Source organism: Eubalaena glacialis, chromosome 10, assembly GCF_028564815.1.
Source record: "Eubalaena glacialis isolate mEubGla1 chromosome 10, mEubGla1.1.hap2.+ XY, whole genome shotgun sequence".
Lineage (NCBI taxonomy): Eukaryota > Metazoa > Chordata > Mammalia > Artiodactyla > Balaenidae > Eubalaena > Eubalaena glacialis.
Window position 1 is genome coordinate 74272470 of NC_083725.1, and position 25141 is coordinate 74297610.

The 25141-nt window shown below is 37.2% G+C and overlaps 1 protein-coding gene across 7 annotated transcripts in view; it reads right to left on the minus strand.

Annotated features, from left to right (window-relative positions):
• The window catches only part of STK33 (serine/threonine kinase 33), a 184673-nt gene that overhangs the window by 95147 nt on the left and 64385 nt on the right, over positions 1 to 25141 (minus strand). For 6 of the 7 annotated variants that reach the window (XM_061202962.1, XM_061202961.1, XM_061202964.1 and 3 more), the window contains one exon: positions 4123 to 4293. The gene's annotated coding sequence lies outside the window, so the exon portion shown is untranslated. Of the gene's footprint in view, positions 1 to 4122; positions 4294 to 17804; positions 17845 to 25141 lie in introns of all 7 variants that reach the window. The other variant, XM_061202963.1, reaches the window with a different exon arrangement.

The following is a 25141-nucleotide window of genomic DNA, read 5'->3' on the forward strand; positions in this document are numbered from 1 at the left end:
TATTTTGTTCAGGATTTTCGCATCTATGTTCATCAGTGATATTGGCCTGTAGTTTTCTTTTTTGTGACATCTTTGTCTGGTTTTGGTATCAGGGTGATGGTGGCCTCATAGAATGTGTTTAGGAGTGTTCTTCCCTCTACTATATTTTGGAAGCGTTTGAGAAGGATGGGTGTTAGCTCGTCTCTAAATGTTTGATAGAATTCACCTGTGAAGCCATCTGGTCCTGGGCTTTTGTTTGTTGGAAGATTTTTAATCACAGTTTCAATTTCAGTGCTTGTGATTGGTCTGTTCATATTTTCTATTTCTTCCTGGTTCAGTCTCAGAAGGTTGTGCTTTTCTAAGAATTTGTCCATTTCTTCCAGGTTGTCCATTTTATTGGCATATAGTTGCTTGTAGTAATCTCTCATGATCCTTTGTATTTCTGCAGTGTCAGTTGTTACTTTTCCTTTTTCATTTCTAATTCTGTTGATTTGATTCTTCTCCCTTTTTTTCTTGGTGAGTCTGGCTAATGGGTTATCAATTTTGTTTATCTTCTCAAAGAACCAGTTTTTAGTTTTATTGATTCTTGCTATTGTTTCCTTCATTTCTTTTTCATTTATTTCTGATCTGATTTTTATGATTGCTTTCCTTCTGCTAACTTTTGGGGTTTTTTGTTCTACTTTCTCTAATTGCTTTAGGTGTAAGGTTAGGTTGTTTATTTGAGATTTTTCTTGTTTCTTGAGGTAGGATTGTATTGCTATAAACATCCTTCTTAGAATGGCTTTTGCTGCATCCCACAGGATTTGGGTCATCGTGTTTTCATTGTCATTTGTTTCTAGGTATTTTTTGATTTACTCTTTGATTTCTTCAGTGATCTCTTGGTTATTTAGTAGTGTATTGTTTAGCCTCTGTATGTTTGTATGTTTTACAGATTTTTTCCTGTAATTGATATCTAGTCTCATAGCATTGTGGTCGGAAAAGATACTTGATATGATTTCAATTTTCTTAAATTTACCAAGGCTTGATTTGTGACCCAAGATATTATCTACCCTGGAGAATGTTCCATGAGCACTTGAGAAGAAAGTGTATTCTGTTGTTTTTGGATGGAATGTCCTATAAATATGAATTAAGTCCATCTTGTTTAACGTGTCATTTAAAGCTTGTGTTTCCTTATTTATTTTCATTTTGGATGATCTGTCTATTGGTGAAAGTGGGGTGTTAAACTCCCCTACTATGATTGTGTTACTTTCAATTTCCCCTTTTATGGCTGTTAGCATTTGCCTTATGTATTGAGGTGCTCCTATGTGAGGTGGATAAATATTTACAGTTGTTGTATCTTCTTACTGGATTGATCCCTTGATCATTATGTAGTGTCCTTCCTTGTCTCTTGTAACATTCTTTACTTTAAAGTCTATTTTATCTGATATGAGTATTGTTACTCCAGCTTTCTTTTGATTTCCATTTGCATGGAATATCTTTTTCCATCCCCTCACTTTCAGTCTGTATGTGTCCCTAGGTCTGAAGTGGGTCTCTTGTAGACAGCATATATATGGGTCTTGTTTTTGTATCCATTCAGCCAGTCTATGTCTTTTGGTTGGAGCATTTAATCCATTTACACTTAAGGTAATTACCAACATGTATGTTCCTATTACCATTTTCTGAATTGTTTTGGGTTTGTTTTTGTAGGTCTTTTCCTTCTCTTGTGTTTCCTGCCTAGAGAAGTTTCTTTAGCATTTGTTGTAGAGCTGGTTTGGTGGTGCTGAATTCTCTTAACTTTTGCTTGTCTGTAAAGGTTTTAATTTCTCCATCGAATCTGAATGAGATCCTTGCTGGGTAGAGTAGTCTTAGTTGTAGGTTTTTCCCTTTCATCACTTTAAATATGTCCTGACACTCCCTTCTCGCTTGCAGAGTTTCTGCTGAAAAATCAGCTGTTAATCTTATGGGGTTTCCCTTGTATGCTATTTGTTGCTTTTCCCTTGCTGCTTTTAATATTTTTTCTGGTATTTAATTTTTGATAGTTCGATTATATGTTTCTCGGCATGTTTCTCTTTGGGTTTATCCTGTATGGGACTCTCTGCGCTTCCTGGACTTCACTGACTATTTCCTTTCCCATGTTAAGGAAGTTTTCAACTATAATCTCTTCAAATATTTTCTCAGACTCTTTCTTTTTCTCTTCTTCTCCTGGGACCCCTATAATTCGAATTATGGTGTGTTTAATGTCATCTCAGAGGTCTCTGAGACTGTCCTCAATTCTTTTCATTCTTTTTTCTTTATTCTGCTCCCTGGCAGTTATTTCCACCATTTTATCTTCCAGCTCACTTATCCGTTCTTCTGCCTCAGTTATTCTGTTATTGATTCCTTCTAGAGTATTTTTAATTTCAGTAATTGTGTTGTCCATCACTGTTTGTTTGCTCTTTGATTCTTCCAGCTCCTTGTTAAATGTTTCTTGTATTTTCTCCATTCTGTTTCCAAGATTTTGGATCATCTTTACTATCATTACTCTGAATTCTTTTTCAGGTAGGTTGCCTATTTCATCTTCATTTATTTGGTCTTGTAGGTTTTTACCTTGCTCCTTCGTCTGTAACATATTTTTTTGTTGTTTCATTTTTTTTTTTTTTGATGGATGGTGCTGTATTCCTGTCTTACTGGTTGTTTGGCCTGAGACGTCCAGCCCTGGAGTTTGCAGGCAGTTGGATAGAGCTGGGTCTTGGTGCTGAGATGAGGACCTCCAGGAGGCCTCACTCCAATTGATATTCCCTGGGGTCTGAGATTCTTTGTTAGTCCAGCAGTTTGGACTTGGAGCTCCCACCACAGGAGCTCAGGCCCAACCTCTGGCCTGGGAACCAAGATCCTCCATGCTTCGTGGAGTGGTAAAAAAGAAAAAAAGAAAGAAAGAAAGAAAGGAGCAGTACAATATTAAAGAATAAAAAATAAAATAAAATTAGAAAGATAAAAAATATATTAGGAAAAATAAAACTATAATTGAAACAACTGCAACAAGGTAAAATAAAACCACAGCAGAAAAAAGAAAAAAGGGGGGGGAGGGGCAAGAAGCCAAAAGGAGAGATCACTAACAAAGTATAAAGAATAAAATAAAATTAGATCAGTGCTTTGTGACCACCTACATGGGTGGGATAGGGAGGGTGGGAGGGAGACACAAGAGGGAGGAGATATGGGGATGTATGTATATGTATAGCTGATTCACTTTGTTATACAGCAGAAACTAACACGCCATTGTAAAGCAATTATACTCCAATAAAGATGTTAAAAAAATAAAATAAAATAAAATTAGAAAAATAAAAGATATATTAGGAAAAATAAAAATATAAAAGAATCAACAACAGTGAATCAACAAGGTAAAACAGAACCCCAATCTAAAAGAGGAAAAAAGAAAAATAAAATAAAGCCTTGGCTATGGGGGAGGACTTTAGGCAGGGGTGGAACTTAGGCAGGGGTGGGGTTTAGGGTGGGGCGGGACCTAGGCAGGTGGGGGCTGACGTTTGAGGGTGGGGCAGGGCCTAGCCGGGGCGACATTCAAGAGTGGGGCAGGATCTCTGCTTACAACCTGCCCGGAAGGGAGAGGCAGTACTTGTTCCTGAGTTTGGAGGTAGGGCCCTGGGTTGGGGGGGGTGGGGGGGGGGCTTGGGCTCTGCATGGCAGGAGGGAGGCTCCGAGGGCAGAGGATTAGGCCTGGGAGCCCAACAGGCTCCCCGGTGCCTAAGTGGACAGGGAAAGCACTGGCCCGTTCCCTTCTGTTCCTCTGCGCCCCTCCCGCACTGTCTCCCCCTGGGTCTCCCCCTACTCCACTGGGCCCCTAACCGTGGGTGGGTCCTGCTGGCCATAGGAACTCCTCCCCTCCCCCAGCCGCCCCTCAGGGGTGCTGTCCCAGAGGTCCACCCTTTACTTTTGCTCCCCCTTCACTCCCTCCCACTCCCTCAGGACCCGCGTGGCTGGAGGGGGCCTAGGTGGTCAGGGGAAACCTGGCCACGTTCCCTTTTGATCCTCTGCCCTCCCAGTGGTTACCCAATTTCCCCCTTCTGGCGTGGGATCCCTTCCCCTCCCCCAGCCGCCCCTCAGGGGCGCCAGTCCCGTCCTGCCCCCACTTCTCCTCCCCCTTCACTCCCCCCACACCCCACATCCTACCTGGTCACTGGGGTTTCCTCTTGTCCCCTTACGTGTCCGTGGTACCCCACCGGTGCCTGGTAGGTGCCCTAGTTGTGAGGAGACGCGAATTCCGCATCCTCCTAATATGCCATCTTGACTCCGCCCTCTGACGAGTACTTTCTTGCTTCAGTTTCTGACATATCCATTGCCCTAGAAGTATTTGGTAGCTATATTCAGAAAGCATAGGAGTTCCTTGTACTCACTGACAAGCTACATTTCTACTCTCCAACTTACCGACTATTATATTTGCCAACATAATGTTCTACTCTCTTACCCCAGCAATTCTAAAACAATAGGTTGAATAGCTGCATGCAAAATTTCTTGACAAGGATTGTATTTCAAATTTAATTTCTTTTTGGCTGGCTGAATTCCAATTATTTTAGCTTAAAAACCAAAATAGAACAAATGTTTACTCACATTTCTTTCTTTTTCATTTATGAATTTATCTGAAAGATTTGTTATGAAAATAAATCTACTGTCTAGCAGGCCAAATGATGTCATTCATATTTTAGGGGCATAAAATGAATCAGTTATTGCAAACCTAGCATATCTTTATGTAAACACAAAGATGAATAGCTCTTCTTCTATAGAATCATGGAATTATATTTAAACAGGACTTTTGATATAAAAAATATATAAGAAAACCAAAGAAACTTCTAACATAATAGTGTTTCATTGTGTCTCCAAAGACTGGACATGCATAGGTATTAAACATAATGCAAATAAATAAAATAAGGTCAAATCATGTCAATGCTTAACTAACATGTGAGCTCTCCTTTGGCTAAGGTTTTCATTTTATTTTCAGGAGTAAGACAAGTCAATGGAGCAACTCTGATATGGAAACTCTCTGAGCTTTTATTTAAGCATAAAAAGGTCTCTTATGCACTGGCCCTCTAAGATACACTTACAGTAATTTCTTCAAGAAAATGAACACAAGAATGGTTTTATGAGATATAAGTAGCTACAATTTTCTTCCCCAAAAGCAATTTTTTAGTTTTCTTTGCTAAGACTGTGTCTACAAGGAACCTAACAGTCAGTCAAGTCAGTAAAAAATGTGTTCTATTCAACTGAAGAAAAAAACCTTATGGATTGTCTGACAATGCAGACCAAGCAGAATGACTGTATATTCACTTTTCAACTACTTGTTTTCATAACATGCTTACAGAACCTAAAGAGGGGCCAAATGAGCTTTCTAGAACATAGTGTTGTTAATTTTAAATGAGACCAGCACTTGTTTACTATTTCCATTAAGGTCATGATTAGGAAAACCGGTCTGTGTTGTCTTATAAAAGGATCTACAGTATGTTTAAATTTTACATTATTTCAGACATTTAAAAAATGTTTAACAGCTAATGCGTGCTATCAGTTTTTAAATTTTAATTTGCTTAATATTCCTCACTGATTAAGCTCTAATCTGAAGGGACAATCTTAAATGTGGTCCCCATGCTGACAGTTTAAGGTAAGAACAGAGATTTTACCAAGAAAGTTTGGCTTAAAGAGGCTGGAGAGACCCTCTCCCTGATTCTTTCCTGTTATTATCCAGTGTTTTTTCCCCATGTATTGATACATTATAAGCAACCTGAAGTCAGGGACATTTATGCCAGCACAGAATTATCCTTGTACATAATAGACACTCAATGAAAATTTCTGAGTGTTCATTTTGTGGGGAAGAGCCAGAATCACAAATCACTTAGGCAGAAAAATAGGCAGGTGTACAGAAGAGTTATCAAAGAAAGGAGGGGGTCATGTGGAGGAGGAAAAACTCAAAGGGAATGTCAGGGCTCCCTTCATAGATGTGAAGAGGATTAGGCACAGGAATTAGAGTTCTGCATGATTCAAAGAGCCTGCATGCGAATTTCAAGCTGATACAAAGGGCTTCCTAACATTTAGAACTGTCAAAGATAAAAGGAAAGACTATCTCCATCACTACAAGTGTCCAAGTAGAGGCTGGAAGGTCAGCTAGCAAGAAACCATAGATGATATTTAAGCATAGACTAGGATGTCTTGAGGTTCCTAGTCCTAAAAGTCTACGAAGATGAATCACTCCTTCTAATGATCAACTGAGGTGGAGCAGACATTTAAAGGAACCGAAGTGGTAGTTGACCTCACCTCCACTGTGGAGGTTTCAATTTTATAATGGGGATCCCGCTTTCCTACCGCAGAGCAGGCCAAACTGGTTACAGCCCCAAAACTCACCTCGGCCAATCTGAATTTCGCCTTTAACAGAGCAGCGCAGCCAAGATTTACCATGGGGGCAGGGTGATAGTGAGGAGGAGGAAGGGGATGAGGCGCAAGGCTGGAGAAGTAGTGCTTGGCTAGAAAGGAAAAAGCTAAATAAAGTGTAAAAGAAAAGACACTGTAAGAAAACAGAAGTAAGTCTATCTTCCCACTCATGAAATCAGAGGATAATAGGTGAAGAGTGAGTAAATGGGCCCACAGGTAGCTAAGGCAGCCAAAAAACACAACATTGCCAAGAAACTCTAGGAGAGAAGTAGAACCACTCAAGAGGACTGTGGCATGAACACTCAGCAGTGCTCCATCCAGGATGCTTAAAAGAAAATACTCCTCTTTTCCCACTTTACTGAGGAATAATTGATAAATAAAATTTTAAGATACTTAAAATACACAACATGATAATTTGATAAACGTATACACTATGAAAGGATTCCCCCTCATCAAATTAATTAACACATTCACCATCTCATGTATTAGATACAAACTTTCAGTTATAAGATGAAAAAGGTCCAAGGATCTAATATATAACATGGTGACTACTGTTAACACTGTATTTATTACATAATTGAAATTTTCTAAGAGACTAGAATTTAAATGTTCTCACACACAAAAGGAATCTTAATCCAATTAGCAACAGATCAATAAGTTTAAGAATTTGATGGCAAATCTGAAAGTTATGCTAGCTTCATTTATCAAGCACCAATTAATAATTTTGGATTAATAAGATCTATTAATGTAAAACCGTGTGGCCAGAGATCTTTCCTGTATGTCAAATATTCCCAGGAGTATTGAAAGAGAGGAACTGTCCAAAGCCAGCAACTTTCCAGGAAACTAGTTAGCTAAGCAAAGTGTGATATAATGCTCCAGCCCAGATGTTTCATACCATATGAGAAAAGGCATTCTGACCCTCAAGGTCATTTCAGATACTGGGAACACAATTTAGAGGTATCCAGGCAACCTTCGTCTTGTGGCCAGATGTCTGAAAACTTGACAACTCCAAAGAGTCGGCAACAAAACACCAACAACAGATTCCAAGATCCCCGTTTTCAAGTTTCTGTTTAAGTAATATTAATTTAAGAAAACAGAAAACAACAAGAAAAAATACTTCTCTTAACTGTGAGCCCCTCCAGGGCAGGAACTATGTTCTGTTCACCTTGTCATCTTGTATCCAGTAAAGGCCTCCATTATTAAATAAGGATTACTGATTGAAAATCATTCACTGATTGATAGAGACAGTATTTTCGAAACTACAAACATAATATGCAATATAATTGCCTAGAGTAAGAGAGCCAGTGGTTTATCATGTAAACAAATAATATCCTTGAGGAAGTCTCCTGGCCAAAACACTGCACTACAATCCAACCCTCACTCTATCTTGAAGCTCTCATTCTAGAGCAAAACACCAAAACACCCATACCAAGCCTGACCCCAATCCTGTACTCTAAATTTCCACCTACTTCTGAAAGTTTCCCTATCAGACAAGATGTTATAACTACACTCCCAAACTTATGTTCTATTCCAGACTTTCGGTTTTCAGGAATCTCAAAGGATGCAGAGACACAAATATTTCAGTGATAAACCATATTGTCAAACTCTAAGGGTTTCTGCTAAGACCAGTCTCCAACAACTACAGGCCTTGGTCATAAACCTTATTATTACTCAGATCCTCATATTCAACAAAGGTCACTATTTTTGGCAGATGATGTAACTAGCAATAACTGGTTCATGTTTCTTTCATGTAAAACATGCATGTCATAGCCAAGACCAAAAAAATTCACGTGATATATATGTTAACTTTCTCAGGCTCCCTAGTCAAACCACCTCAAGTAAGGATACTTATTTTTGGGAAGAGGCTGTTTTCTTCACTCCTAATGATGAGCCATTTATCTGCAGCACACAAACCCCAGACTTATGGCCAGAACAAAAGCATTTAGAGTGTCATATCTCAGGCGTCAATGTGGCATGCCTGTTAATTTCAGCAAGACAGGAAAGACAGGGGAAATAAGACCTAAAAGGCACTTACTGGCAAGAGTTCTGTACGACTGGCCAAGAAGAGTGCCCAGAGGGCAGTAATGAGTTAAGCAAAGAGCACAAGAGGTAGAAGTAGAACAGACCAACTGAGAATCCAGCCATCTAACCGTGTATGTATGTATCCAGCCAACATTTTCTGAATACCTGTTATATACCAAGGATTGTATTGGGTGCTGGGAATAAAGAGATTATCAAGACATGGGCCTTACTAATAATGATTATGATAAAGATAATGATCAGTATATACAAAGTACAAAAGTGATATAAAAGAGGAAGTTACCAGGGAAGTAATATAATCAGGTGGGAAACAAAATTTTAGAATGATAGCGATCAGGATTCAAATCCCACCTCTACTAACTAGCTCTGTACAAATCGGGATATGTAAAGAGGAGTTAATAGTAGTAACTATCTTAAATGATAATTGTGAGGACTAACTACAAAACATTTGTAAAGTGCCTAGAACTTTGTCTGGTACATATTACTGCTTTAAAAATCATTATTACTCACTTGCTGAGGGAACGGTCACAAGTTTCATGGGATAAGTGATATTCAAACTAAGTCTTTTTTTTCTTTCTTTTTTTATTGAGGTATAGTTGATTTACAATTACTATAATTAGTTTTTATAATTATTATATTAGTTTCAGGTGCATAATGATTCAAAAAATTTTATAGATTACACTCCATTTACACTTAAGATAAAATATTGCCTATATTCCCTGTGCACTACAATATATCCTTGTAGCTTATTTATTTTATACATAGTAGTTTGAACCTCTTAATACCCTCACTATATCTTGTCCCTCCCCTCTTCCTTCTATATCTGTGAGTCTCTTTGTTTTGTTATATTCATTCATTTTATTTTTTAGATTCCACATATAAGTGATAAAATACTGTATTTGTCTTTCTCTGTCTGACTTTTTTCACTAAGCATAATACCCTCCAGGTCCATCCATGTTGTTGCAAATGGCAAAATTTTCATTTCTTTTTATGGCTGAGTAGTATTCCATTGTATATATGTGTCACATCTTCTTTATCCATTCATCTGTTGATGGACACTTAGTTTGCCTCCGTACTTTGGCTATTATAAATAATGCTGCTACAAACATTGGGGTACATATATCTTTTCAAATTAGTATTTTCGTTTTCTTTGGATATATACCCAAGAGTGGAATTACTGGATCATATGGTAGCTCTAGTTTTAGTTTTTTGAGGAACTTCCATACTGTTTTTCATAGTGGCTGCACCAATTTACATTCCCACCAACAATGGACAAGGATTTGTTTTTCTCCAAAACCTCGTCAGCATTTATTATTTGTGGCTTTTTTGATGACAGCCATTCTGACAGATATAAGGTGATACCTAATTGTAGTTTTGATCTGCATTTCTCTTATGATTAGTGATGTTGAGCATCTTTTCATGTGTCTGTTGGTCATCTGTATGTCTTCTTTGGATAACTGTCTATTCAGGCCTTCTGCCCATCTTTTAATCAGATTCTTTCCTTTTTTAAAATATTTATTTATTTATTTTTGGCTGTGTTGGGTCTTCATTGCTGCGCGTGGGCTTTCTCTAGTTGCGACGAGCAGGGGCTACTCTTCACTGCGGTGCTCAGGCTTCTCATTGCGGTGGCTTCTCTTGTTATGGAGCACAGGCTCTAGGCACACAGGCTTCAGTAGTTGTGGCACACAGGTTCAGTAGCTGTGGCTCATGGGCTCTAGAGTGCAGGCTCAGTAGTTGCGGCACACAGGTCCAGTTGCTCTGTGGCATGTGGGGTTTTCCCGGGCCAGGGTTCGAACCCGTGTCCCCTGCATTGGCAGGATTCCTAACCACTGCGCCACCATCGAAGCCCTGTTTTTTAGACATTGAGTTGTATGAGCTGTTTGTATATTTTGGATATTAACCCATTATTGGTCATATCATTTACAAATATTTTCTCCCATTCAGTAGATTGTCTTTTTGTTTTGTCAATGGTTTCCTCTGCTGTGCAAAAGCTTTTATATTTAATTAGGTCCCATTTGTTTATTTTTGCTTTTGTTTTCTTTGTCTTAGCAGACAGATTAAAAAGAAATGTTGCTACGATTTATGTCAGAGTGTTCTGCCTATGTTTTCTTCTAGGAGTTTTATGGTTTCCAGTCTTAACATTTAGGTTTTTAATCCATTTTGAATTTATTTTTGTATATGGTGTGAGAAAATGTTCTCATTTCATTATTTTCCATGTAGCTGTCCTGTTTTCCCAGCACCACTTATTGAAGAGACTGTCTTTTCTCTATTGTATATTCTTGCCTCCTTTGTCACAGATTAATTGACCACAGTGTGTGGGTTTATTTCTGGGCTGTTTATTCTGTTCCATTGATCTATGTGTTTGTTTTTGTGCCAGTACCATACTGTTTTGATGACTATAGCTTTGTAGTATAGTCTGAAGTCAGGGAGCATGATACCTCTACCTCTATTCTTCTTTCTCAAGATTATTTTGGCTACTTGGGGTCTTTTTTGTTTCCATATAAATTTTTAAATTATTTGTTTTAGTTCTGTGAAAAATGTCATTGGTATTTTGATAGGGATTGCACTGGATCTCTAGATTGCCTTGGGTAGTATGGTCATTTTAACAAAATTAATTCTTCCAATCCATGAGTATAATATTTCTTTCCATCTATTTGTGTTGTTTTCAATTTTTCATCAGTGTCTCATAGTTTTCCAAGAACAGCTCTTTTATCTCTTTAGATAGGTTGATTCCTAGGTATTTTATTTTTGATGTGATGGTAAATGGAACTGTTTCCCTAATTTCTCTTTCTGATAGTTCGTTCTTAGTGTATAGAAATGCAACAGATTTCTATATATTAATTTTGGATCCTACAGCTTTACCAAATTCATTGATGAGCTCTAGTAATTCTTTTGGTGGCAACTTTAGGGTTTTCTGTGTATAGTATCATGACATCTGCAAACAGTGGTAGCTTTACTTCTTCCTTTCCAATTTGGATTCCTTTTATTTTTTTTCTTGCCTGATTGCTATGACTAGGACTTCCAATACTATGTTGAATAAAAGTAGCAAGAGTAGACATCCTTGCCTTGTTCCTGACCTTACAGGAAATGCTTTCAGGTTTTCACCGTTGAGTATGATGTTAGCTGTGGACTTATCCTATATGGCCTTTATTATGCTGAAGTATGTTCCCTCTACACCCACTTTCTGGAGAATTTTTATCATAAATGAATGTTGAATTTTGTCCTTTTCCTGCATCTATTAAACTAAGTCTTAAAGAATGAATTGGAGTTCACTTGGTGAACAAGTCAAGGAAAGGCTCTCTAGACAGGGACACCGGCACATGCAAGGGCCCAGAACCTATGGTTCAAGAGGAGTAGAAGAAGGTGATTTCTGTTTGAAGGCAAGAACAATGGGAGAGAGAAAGGCAGGTCTGTGCTAAGATAAGAAGAGGGAAGAAGCACTTCCAGGAAGTATCAGGGTTAACAAGAGTGTCTTCACTGAAGAATAGTGGCTCCACTAGGCACAAAAGACAGATGAAGTAGCGTGGAACGTGAGGTTCTCGTTCTGAGAGAGCTGCCAGAAAGAAAGGGCTGCTGCAAGTAGTTTTAGGTGAGATTTCCAACCCTGACACTGATTAGCCACAGATTTGGAGTGAAGAGAGAGTAGCCACCAAACTGCCAACACTAAGTCCTCCAGCAAGCATTTGCAGCTTAGGCATGGAAGGGACAGAGGACTTCAACGTATGCTGAAAATATAAACTGTAAAGTTCTAAAGTATGCAGAATAAGTCCTAGACAGTACAATCAATCCAAATCTACTGCCATATGAACAAATTAGAATTTAGTGACAAATTAACTAGAGTCAGTGTTTTAATGTGACGGAAATATATGGCTTATTTCTAATTAGTTCCAGAATAACAAAAAATACCAAGGGAACCTTCCCACTATAACTTCCACAGAAAAAGAAAAATATTAAGTTATTTATTTTATACACACATGCATACATCCCTACTCCAAATTCAGCACTACTGCAAACAAAGCTACATCAGTCCCAAAAAACAGAACAGCAGTGTTCTACCATTTGGGTCTAAAGACCCCAAACTTCTGAACAATTTATGAGCATTTAAATCTCAGAAGTCTTCTCAGACAATGGTTCCATTTTACATGTACAGAATATTTTAAATGAAATTCGTTTGCCCTTGGTAGTCAGAAAGAACCTGAGCTTTACCGTTAGACCAAGGTTCAAATTCCTCATCAGTGACTTAACCTATGTGGTCTCACCTTCCTTATATGCAAAGTATATAGATGGTGTCTATATACCTACATGGCAGAATTGTTATAAGGATAGGATATAATGTATGTAAAACCCTGATACATTGTAAGCTTTTAATAAGTGGAGGTTTTTATGATTATTATGAAACTCTGCCAAAACCCAATAGATGGTAGCATCAGAAAATTATTTTATCAGTCATAATCTCTCAATCTAATGCTCCAAATATTGTTCTACATGGTTTCCAAGATACAAATTGCCATCAAATCAGCTCATAGCTAGCTTAGACTATAACCTTATGGGAGCTTGCTCTAGATATATGCAATTGAGTTGTAGAGGGAATGGCTTGCTGGATTAGCCCACAGGCAGCTTGTTAAATGTTAAATTCTGAATGGTACAGGCACTCAAATATCACATTTATAAGAATTTTATTTTTAAAATATGTAGTGCTGAATATCAAGAACATTTCAGCCTAGCCAAGACCACAGCCTCTCAAAATATTACTACTCTGTGTTATAACTTAGCAACTGATCAAGAAGGAATAATATATAATTGGTTAGGTTTTCAGAGAAAAAAAGAGGTGTCTGTATCCACAGATTTATTTACTTGGTGAGTTTTCCAAACACTGCAATGGAACTGTAAAAACAATGTGATTAAAATCGATAGAGCACATCATTTGCTGATACTGTTGCCCAAGAAAAGGCAATAAGCCTTAGGCATGTTATTACCAGATTACACAATTTCACTGACAGGTTCAAGATTTTTAAAAGCAACTGAGAATAGAGAGGATTTCTTTTTTGGAGCCAAGGGATTTTTTGTCTTTAATTAAAAGGAAATCATCATTTCTCTCTTTTTTTATCATGAACATTTTAAATGTCCTCTATAACATTTAACAAATAATATTAATATTAAATTTTCATTTATTTCCTAAAATAAAAATAGATCAATGATCCTGATTAAAATTAAACTGAAAGCTACTTTTGTTTAACAATACCATATCCAACCACACATCCATTTCACAAATATTAGAATAGTTCAGGGAATAGTGGTTATGGGATTATTATTTCTTCAAAGTCCATGCAGAAGAATATGAACGTCCAAATACATGAATTTCCAAACGTCTTCTGCAAAAATGATCAATGACTCTTTTTTCAGGTCTTAGTGATGAAATGACAAACTTTAAAACAGGCCTTCAAATTCAAAGAATGCTACATTTCAAAGTATGCTTTTTAATCAGATAGCAAAAGTTAGTCATGTAGACATAAATTCATTTGATAAAAAGTGACCAAATAAAACTGAACCTAAAGTCAGTAAGACTTTTACTCTAGTCAGATGTTCTACTATACTACAAACAGAAAATCGCAAAAGTTTTTGATTGCTTTATACTGAAAATTCCAAAGTAGAAACATTCTTCTGTAGCATGGGAAAGCTGATGGTATCAACTATGTAGTTTTATCCTTATGATAAAAAAAAAAAAAAGTTGACCTGAAATGTTGAGATAATTTTAATCATGAATCTTGATAGGAAATACAAGGCTAGGCTCACAGAAATAAATTGACCAGGCATTAGGTCTACATTTACTAGCTTCTACCAAGTGAACAGTAAAGTCTATTCAGGGGAGCTTAGGTCTTAGACTTATACCAGACGTAGATAATTTTACAAAGAAAAATCTACAAAACACCACATACTTTCTTGTCACTGAAGTGCATACATACTTATGTACATATATAAAAGCTTTATGTTCTAAGGTACATTAAAAGATGCTCAGTATTGCTAATTATTAAGAAATGCATATCAAAACTACAATAAGGTATCACCTCACTCTGGTCCAAATGGCCACCATCAAAAACTCTACAAATAACAAATGCTGGAGAGGGTGTGGAGAAAAGGGAACCCTTGTACACTGCTGGTGGGAATGTAAATTGGTGCAGCCACTATGGAAAACAGTATGGAGGTTCCTTTAAAAATTAAAAATAGAGCTACTATATGATCCAGCTATCCCACTCCTGGGCATATATCCAGAAAAGATGAAAACTCTAATTCAAAAAGATATATATACCCCAATATTCATAGCAGCACTAGTTACAATAGCCAAGACATGGAAGCAACCTAATGTCCATCGACAGGTGAATGAGTAAAGAAGATGTGGTATATATATAATGGAATATTACTCAGCCATAAAAAGAATGAAATATTGCCATTTGCAGCAACATGGATGGACCTAGAGAATATCATACTGAGTGAAGTCAGACAGAGAAAGACAATATTATACCATTTAAATGTGGAATCTGAAAAATAATACAAATGAATTTATTTACAAAACAGAATCAGACTCAAAGACATAGAAAACAAACTTATGGTTACTGAAGGGGAAAGAGGGTGGGGAGGAATAAATTAGGAATATGGGATTAACAGACACACACTACCATATAAAGAATTGATAAAAAACAAGGATTTACTGTATAACACAGGGAACTATACTCAGTATCTTGTATTAACCTATTATGGAAAAGAATCTGAATATATATATATATATATATATTCATATCAGAATCACTTTGCTGTACACCTGAAGCTAATACAATATTGTAAGTCAACTATATTTCAATTTTTAAAAAAGCTCTATGTTCTAAATAGCTATTGGAATAGATAGCTTTATTAACTGAATAATACAATTTTCCTTAGTTCCTCTCTCTCCCTTGGTCTCCACATTCAACAATTCTATTTCCAAAACACTTCTCAAATCAATCCGACTTTCTCCATTCCAAATGTCTACATCAATATTATCTCTTGCCTGGAATACTGCAAGAGCTTCCTAACTGGTCACCCTGATTCCAAGTCAACCCTCTCATGTAAAGCATTCTCCATACTCTAGCCAAGGTGCTTTTTCTAATATGTAAAACTCATCATGTTTCTTCCCAATAAAAATCGCTTCAGTGTGATACGGCCCCAGTTTACCTCTTCAGGCTTAACTGATTCTACTTCCTCAATGTAAAGTTTTCCAACATACAGAATTTCTTTCATTTCCTGCAATTCTATGCTTTCTCTAGGCCTTCCTACATGCACTCTCAGCCTGGAATACTCTTTCCCATTCTTCCCTTCATTGTTAAAATTTCTGCTGTACCTGCAGATCTCAGCTTAGACATCATCTCCTTTGAAATTTTCTTGATGTTTTGAGTCTCAGTTGAGTGTATGCCTCTCCTTTGTGCACTGTACTTGCTCTAGCACACTCGGAATTGTACGTGTCTGTGTCCCTCCCTATACCCAAAGTTCCCTGAAAGCAGGGATGGTGTCTATATTGCTAGCTATTGTCTCCCCAGTGAAGGAGTGACAAAAAGAAATGAGTTTTTTAGAAAGCATGTTCTACATGCAGTATAGAAAATGTATGAAAGGCAGAACAAGACTGGAGACATAGAGACAAGAAAGTATTACAATAGTTTAAGCAAGACAGAAATGTGGTCCTAATTAGGAAAGCAGCATCAGGGATGCGGAAAATAGATTCTACAGATATTCAGGAAGTAGAGTGATCGAACTTGGTAACTGATCACCTATGACCATGCTAAGAGACAAAGTCAAAGAGGACACTGAATTGGAGATGTCTAAGAGGCAGTGGTAACATAAGTCCAAAGATAAAAAGAAATCTAGATTTAAAACTTGGAGTTAAGAGTTATGTCAAAGAAGAGGCAGCTGAAATCACAGGTATAGGTGAGATCACCCAGGAAGGATGTGTGGAATGGAAACATAAGAGAGTCAAGGACAGAACTTTCAAAAACATCAAATTCTAAAGGATAATCAGAGGAAGAGAGTCCACTGAACAATGGAAAAGAGTATCCACAGAGGCAGAAAAGAGGGTATTTAATGAAGGAAAGACTGGCAAAAGCCAAGTGGCTCAAAACTTTCAAGGAAGATGAGGGCTGGAAAGTTTTATTTTAAAATTAAGTTATGGGATATTGTTGGCAAAAATGGCAGATTAGGGACCTCCAAAATTTTGTTCATCCATAAAAGCAATGAAAAAGCTGACAAAATTATTAGAATAAACTATTCCAGAGCTCTGGAAATTAACCAAACCTTGCAGCAACACAGGAAGCATTTATTTTTAAGTCAATAAATAGTTGTATCTCAGGAAGAACAAGAAGCTTTGCGACATTTTAACTTCCCTTACTCCCATCCCCCTTTCTCATCTCTGCAATAGTCTTGAAAAATAATAGCCCACATTCCTGGTACAGCCTAGTAGTCACTGGGTAGAGCAGAATGGAGCTGGAGCCCTTTCAAATCCTCATTCCCAAAGAACTGTCATTATTTGACCTTTCTGATGGTTCCCTGGAAGACCCCACTTATAAGTCAGTCTGTACTTGACCTGACTCAGAACTCACCTAGTATAAAAAAACCTTCTCCCAAGGGGCATTTGTTGAAAACAGTTATAAGCAAGTGTTCTAACTTCACAGCTGCCTGAGGAAGTAGTTACTACTTGGAGCAACAATAGACTGACCAAAAAGCTTAAAAGAAACAGCTGAGAAATATTCACCCATAGGGGCTTTGAAAAGCTCCAACACAGAAGAGGGTGTGGAGAAAAGGGAACCCTCTTGCATCATTGGTGGGAATGTAAATTGATATAGCTACTATGGAGAACAGTATGGAGGTTCCTTAAGAAACTAAAAATAGAACTACCCTATGACCCAGCAATCCCACTACTGAGCATATACCCAGAGAAAACCATAATTCAAAAAGATACATGCACCCCAATGTTCACTGCAGCACTATTTACAATAGCCAGGACATGGAAGCAACCTAAATGTCCATCAACAGAGGAATGGATAAAGAAGATGTGGTACGTATATACAATGGAATATTACTTAGCCATAAAAGGAACAAAATTAGGCCATTTGTGGAGACGTGGATGAACCCAGAGACTGTCATACAGAGTGAAGTAAGTCATAAAGAGAAAAACAAATACCATATATTAACACATATATGTGGAATCTAGAAAAATGGTATAGATGATCCTATCTGCAAAGCAGAAATAGAGACACAGACATTCAAAGGTATGGATACCAAGGGGGAAGGGGAGTGGGATGAATTGGGAGATTGGGATTGACATACATACACACTATTGATACTATGTGTAAAATAGATAACTAATGAGAACCTACCGTATAGCACAGGGAACTCTACTCAATGCTCTGTGGTGACCTAAATGGGAAGGAAATCCAAAAAAGAGGGGATATATGTATATGTATAGCTGATTCATTTTGCTGTACAGTAGAAACTAACACAACATTGTAAAGCAACTATACTCCAATAAAAATTAATTTAAAAGAGAGAAAAGAAAAGCTCCAACATAGTCTTGGGAATCTAGGAGACCACACACACACACAGGGCTGTACACATACAAAAGGAAGACTTGAGAAGCCCCTAAGCTCTCATCTCTGTCTGACCTTGAGGCTCTGCACAAGCAGGAAGTGAAGGTTAAGACAGAGCTGTCATACACCTTGCTAAATGTTGAAGGTGCACCCCAACATGCACATAGAGCTCCTCAGCAAAGACTGGTGATTTGTTGGTCACTCTTCCAATCGCTAGCTCACCACTAAGCTAAACAAGTAGAGACATCAGTGGCCACACAAAGCAAACAATACAGACTTCACATAATTAGTTCAGAAAAGTCACTAAACAAACAACTACTACAACAACAACCAATAGAAAAAAAACAAACAAACAAACCCTGGGGATGGGAGAGTATCTGATTTCCAAAGTTGCCACATTATTTAAAATGTCCAGCTTTCAACAAAAAATTATGAGCCATGCAAAAACAAACAAACACACAAAAAACCCAAGAAAGTATGGCCATATAGAAGAACAAAAGCAGTTAATAGAAACTGGCCCTGAGAGGCCTAGATGTTACTAGACAAAGACTTTAAATGAGCTAATTTAAATATGTTCAGGGCTTCCTTGGTGGCGCAGTGGTTAAGAATCCGCCTGCCAATGCAGGGGATACGGGTTTGAGCCCTGGTCTGGGAAGATCCCACATGCCGCAGGGCAACTAAGCCCGTGTGCCACAACTACTGAGGTTGTGCTCTAGAGCCCAGAAGCCACAACTACCGAAGCCCACGTGTCACAACTACTGAAGCCCATGTGCCTAGAGCCCATGCTCCTCAACAAGAGAAGCCCCAGCTCACCGCAACTAGAGAAAGCGCATGTGCAGCAACGAAGACCCAATGCAGCCAAAAATAAATAAATTAAATAAATAAATTTAAAATAAATAAATAAATATGTTCAAAGAGCTGCAAGAAACCATGTCTAATGAACTAAAAGAAAGTATGAGGTTATCTCCCCAAATAGAGATTATCAATAGAGATATATAAATTATTTTTTAAAAAAATCAAACAAATTCTGGAATTGAAAAGTACAATAATTGAAATGAATATTTCATGAGCGATGCTCAATAGCAGATTTGAGCAGACAGAAGAAAGAAACAATGAACTTGAAGATACATGTCAATGAAGATTATCTAGTTTGAGAAATAAAAAAAACAATAAAGAAAGATAAACATAGTCTCAAAAACCTGTGGAGATACCATCAACTGTACCAATATATGCATAACGGGAGTCTCAGAAGAAGGGGAGAAACAGAAATGGGAAGAAAGAATACTTGAGGAAATAATGGCCAAAAACTTCCAATTTGCTGAAAAACATTAATCTCCACATCTAGAAGCTCAAAAAACTCCAAGTAGGATAAACTCAAAGAGATCCACACCTTGACATATATTAGCCAAACTGTCAAAAGACAAAGAGAATTTTGAAAGCAGCAAGAGAGAAGTGACTTATCACATTCAAGAAATGTTCAGTAAGATTAACAGCTGTACTCTCATTAGAAACAGAATGAAGGAAATGGAATGACATATTCAAAGTTCGGAAGAAAAAAAAAACCCTGTCAATCAAAAATTCTAAATCCAGCAAAAACTACCCTTCAAAAATGAAGTGAGTAGCCTAAGGCCAGAATTATATTGATAACAAAACAGTCAAAGACATCACATAAGTGCACACACACACACAACTAGAGATCAATATTCCTTATGACTGATGATAAATGCAAAAATCCTCAACAGAATACCAGCAGCATATACCACCAAAATACTGAATCAAGCAGCATATGAAAAGGATTACACAATACTATGAGAGGAGGTTTATCTCAGGAATACAAGGTTGGTTCAACATATAAAGTCAATGTAATACACCATATTTATAAAATCCAGGGAAAATAAACACATGATCATCTCAATGCCTGCAGAAAAAACATTTAACAAAATCCAACACTCTCTCAAGATAAAAACATTCAACAAACTAGGAACAGAAGGGAACTTTTTCAAACTGACAAAGGGCATCTACAAAAAACCCATAGCTAACATCATAGTTACTGGTGAAAGACTGAAAGCTTTTCCCCCAAGATCAGGAACAAGTCAAGGATGCCTACTCTCACCACTTCTATTTAACACTGTACTGGAGGTTCTAGCCTGGAGAGCACTAAACATGAAAATAAAATAAAAAGCATCTAGATTGGAAGGGAAACTGGAAAAAAATACCTCTATTTGCAAATGACATGATCCTATATATAGAACATTCTAAGGAATACACACACACACACATACTCACACACACACAAGCTAATAAACAAGGTTAGCAAGGCTGCAGGATACAAGATCAATATACATAAATCAGTTGTATTTTTATACACTAGAAATGAAAAATCAGAAAATAAAATTAAGAAAATGATTTAATCCAATAATATCAAAAAACAAGAGTAAATAACAAAATAAGTACAAGACCTGTACACTGAAAACAAAACTCTGTTAAAAGAACTTAAAGAAAAAAATGAAAAGACATTTTTACTTCATGTGTTGGAAAACCTAGTATTGTTAAGATGGCAATACTCCTCAAATTGATCTACCAATTCAATGCAATCACTATCCATTTCCAAGTGTCTTTTTTTTCTGCAGAAATTGACAATCCTAAAATTCATATAGAAATGCAAGGGACCCAGAATAGCCATAATAATATTGGAAAAAAGATCCCTTCAATATAAAAGGAAATAACATGGAATATTTACATATAATTTCAGTGCAAGGCAGAAAACAAAGGTATAAAGCACAAGGTGGAAAGAACAAGCTCTTCCAACTTGGGTAATCAAAAAAACTCTAATTTATCAAAGAAGATATACAAATGCCAGTAAGCACATGAATAGATGCTCAATTTCTTTAGTCATTATTGTAATGCAAGTGAAAACCACAATGAGGGACTTCCCTGGCAGTCCAGTGGTTAAAGCTCCGTGCTTCCAATGCAGTGGCCGCAGGTTTAATCCCTGGTTGGGGAACTAAGATCCTGCATGCTGCGTGGCACAGCCAAATTAAAAAAAAAAAGGAAAAAGAAAACCACAGTAAGATACTAACTCACACTCACCAGGATGGCTACAGTTAAACAAACAAATAAACAAAACCAGAAAATAAGTGTTGGAGAGAATGTGGAGTAACTGGAATGCAAAATGGCATCGCTGGTGGGAATGTACAATGGTGTAGCCATGGAAAACAATTTGGTAGCTCCTCCAAAATTAAACAAAGGGTTACCATATGACCCAGAAATTCCTAGGTATATACCCAAGAGAATTGAAAACGTATTACACAAAAACGTATACACAACTGAATAAAGCAGCATTATTCACAGTACCAAAAAAGTTAGAAACAATCCAAATGTCTATCAACTGATGAATGGATAAACAAAATGTGGTATGTGATATACATATAATTTTTATATATTTATATATATAAAGTTCAGCCACTAATATATGTACAATGTGGGTTAACCTTGAAAATATTATGCTAAGTAAAAGAAGCCAGATTCAAAGGCCACATACTGAATGACTCTATTGACATGAAATGTCCAGAATAGGCAAATCCATAGAGACGGAAAGTAGATTAGTGTATGTCAGAGCCTAGGGGGAGGGGAAAGGGTGACGACGCAAAGTGACTGTCAATGGGTCTGAGGTTTCTTTCTTGGGGAGAAGAAAATGTTCTCAAATTAGAAGGTAGTGATGGTTGTACAACCATGGAGTAGTACACTTTAAAGTGGTAAATTTTTTTAAAATTAAGTTGTCCCTGAAAATTTGCCAAGATTAACTTAAGTAAACTGATGGGGGCAGCCTAAATATGAATTTTTCTTGAAAGGCAAGGCATTTGGCCACTTATCTCAAGCTTTGTCCACACAGCATCAAAATATTAATTGAAAAGCAAGGGAATTCCCTGGTGGTCCAGTGGTAAAGAATCTGCCTTACAATGCAGGGGACATGGGTTTGATCCCTGGTCAGGGAACTAAGATCCCACATGCCACGGGGCAACTAAGCCCATGCACCACAGCTACTGAGCTCGCCTGCTTCAACTAGAGAGCCTGCATGCCTCAAACTACAGAGCCCATGCGCCCTGGAGCCTGTGTGCCACAACTAGAGAAGAGAAAACTCTCATGCCACAACTTGAGAAAAGCCCGCATGCCTCAATGAAGATCCTGCGTGCCGCAACTAAGACGCAACGCAGCCAAAAATAATTTAAATAAATAAATAAATAAATAATAAATCTTTAAAAGAAAAAAAAAGAAAAGCAGGAATTCAGTCTATCTTACAGCTTCACCTAATTTCAGGGCCCAGTCATACCTATGTGAGGTCTTCTGTCAACAGCCCTGCCCAAAGAGCCTTACTGAGCAAAATTCCCTAGGCCAACTAGCCTTCTAGCTTAGCTCTCTGCCCTTGAACAGTGGTGCGTTCTTTCCATTACACCATGGACTGCCTAGGTTCAAGTCCTGGCCACTTACTAAATCTGTGATTTAAATCTACTTAATCTACTTTTGTGCTTTAGTTTCCTCATCAGTAAATTGGGATAATAAAGCATCTTCCATAGGTTATTATGAGGATTAAATGAATTAACCCATGTAAAATGCTTACACTAGTGCCTGATAAATTGTAAGCACTCAACACACGTTGCGGGGTAATGGAACAGGGAATGAGTCTAAATCATGACCAAACTGTTCACGTTATGCCCCAACAAAGATTCTTTGATAAGTTCTATGGTAAAGATAAACGTAAAGGTAACGGTGAAGAAGGAAAGATAGTATATATCCATGTCAAACTCATTTGACCTGATCCACAATAGCAAATATATTTTTACATTATGACCCAGTACACACACATACACACACACGCACGTATATATACAGTGAAATTAATGTTTAATAAAAATACCCTTAGTATTTATAACACTCTACTTGTTATTCTTGTCTATTCTATTCACAATTTTTTAAAAATCTTGTCACAGCACCCTACTGCCACTCCATTAAATTGATTTTACTACCCAGTAAAATTTGGTCCAAAGTTTGACCAAATCGTTATTGAAAAATATGAATCTGGACATATGACCAACTAACTTTAACACAAAGAAGAATGAATTAAGTGCCCAGTAAAGGTTGCTATTGTGGGAACACAGAAGAAGTTAATAATTTTGACTGGGCCACCCAGGATTCACTGCATACAACTATGGACACAAATGGAAATTCAAACAATAGGAATTAAGGATTGGTCATAGTTAATCTCCTTTACACTACTATTTTCCCAATCTGGGTGGAAAACAAGCTGTTAAAATATTTGATACACTAACTAATGGCAAAGCTTAGACATAAACTTGAGAGGTGTTATCTGATTTGTCAATTAGATAATGTTGTTGTTTCTCTTGTCCCTTTACTCTCTTCCTCTGGGATGAGCACCCAACCCCATTGAGTCCCCAGTGCCCAGTCACTAGTCCACTCACTGTCCAAAGCACCTGCCTTTGCCCCTATCCAGATTTCCAAGGTGCCCAGGGGCTCTCCAGTCCCCAGTTTTGCCTCAAGTCTGCCACACAGTTTCCCCACTTCCCCATCACTATATGGCATTGGTAAGCAGTATCAAAACTTGGCCAAAATCTGTTCTATATGCTTTGGAGAGGCAAAAGGAGAGGTACTAATTTACCACATATGCAATTTTCATCTGCACCGAATGGGTAAATTACTGCTTAATTCATTGATCTTGCCATATCCAGATGCTGAAAGAACTATCAAGTATCTAAAGATTTTGAGTTTCACAGATGAATAGGCTTCCCAGAATTCAGCTTTGTATGTACTATATGTACTATGTAGTATATTTTGATTATATCCAGAAAATAATTTTGCTCTAACAGGATAGTCTATATAATTAAAAAAAAAGTTACCATGGTAAATATGTAGGACCACTACTAAAATCACTTTACTATTAACACAATGGCAGTTATATCTATTTATTCAATCATTTATTTAATAATATTGGTCAAGTTCTACTATGTGCAAGGAATTATGGGCCCTATATAGGAAACAAAATAGTGAAGTCCTGGATCCTTTCAATCTAAAAGGAAATATCAATAATACTGCATATATACAAATAGTTTCAGTGCAAGGCAGAAAACAAAAGTATAAAATACAAGATGGAAAGAGCAAGCTTTTTCAACTTGGGTAATCAAAAACTAATTTATCAATTCCAAATTGTGGTTTACCAAAGTTTAGATCACGTTTAACTAGTAACAAATAGTTTCTATACCCTTGAAATAAGAAAACAAAATGTCTCAACAGGGCAATTCAGCAAAAATAAGACTTAAGATGTGGGAAAGCATTTCAGCCCAAGGCAATAGGAAAGAATATCCATTTCATTCCATAAGAGGGCAGAAGTTTCTACACAGGAGGTCAGGAAATGTGGAGAAAAGATTCCTCCCTAAATAGGAGCTTAAAATGAATGAGCATCAAGCTCCTAACCAAGTTTACTATTTACTACAACATATTCAAATATTAAATGGCATGAACTGATCTACATTAAGTATAATTCCTATTTAAAGGATAAGGGTTTAGCTATTAAATCTTATCTTTTGGGGGAAATCTATAAGAAGAGACATTTTTAATGAAAAACTTCCATGTTAACTGTAGTTGATTTCCATTCTTTATATGTGTAGGAATATTTCATTCCAAAATTTTCAATGAAATCAACACTCCAAGCAGAACATTTAAGCCATAAAAATACACACAAATAAAATAGGGGTAGAGTTAAAATAAGCATATTATTTATTAAGCATTTTCCATTAGGTCCTGAGGCTGGTGAAAGTGGGGGCTGAAAAGGTGTGCTACATCCCTCCTGCTCCCTAGGATGGAAGAAAGCCTTTGCCTCCAAGGAGACAAGACTGTGGGGAGCATCACGGTACCTTGAAATGGAATGAGAATGTATAATAATCAGCACTAAACAAAGAATAAAAAGCTAATCATAGTCTGAAACAAGTATTACCAAACTATTTTTTTTTTAAGCAACTTAGGTTTGAGAAGGTCAGGCCTGAGGAGACAGCAGAAGGAAAAGCATTTAAAGCACTTATGTGGGGAATTAGGAAGTAAAAGCACCCTAAAGTAAA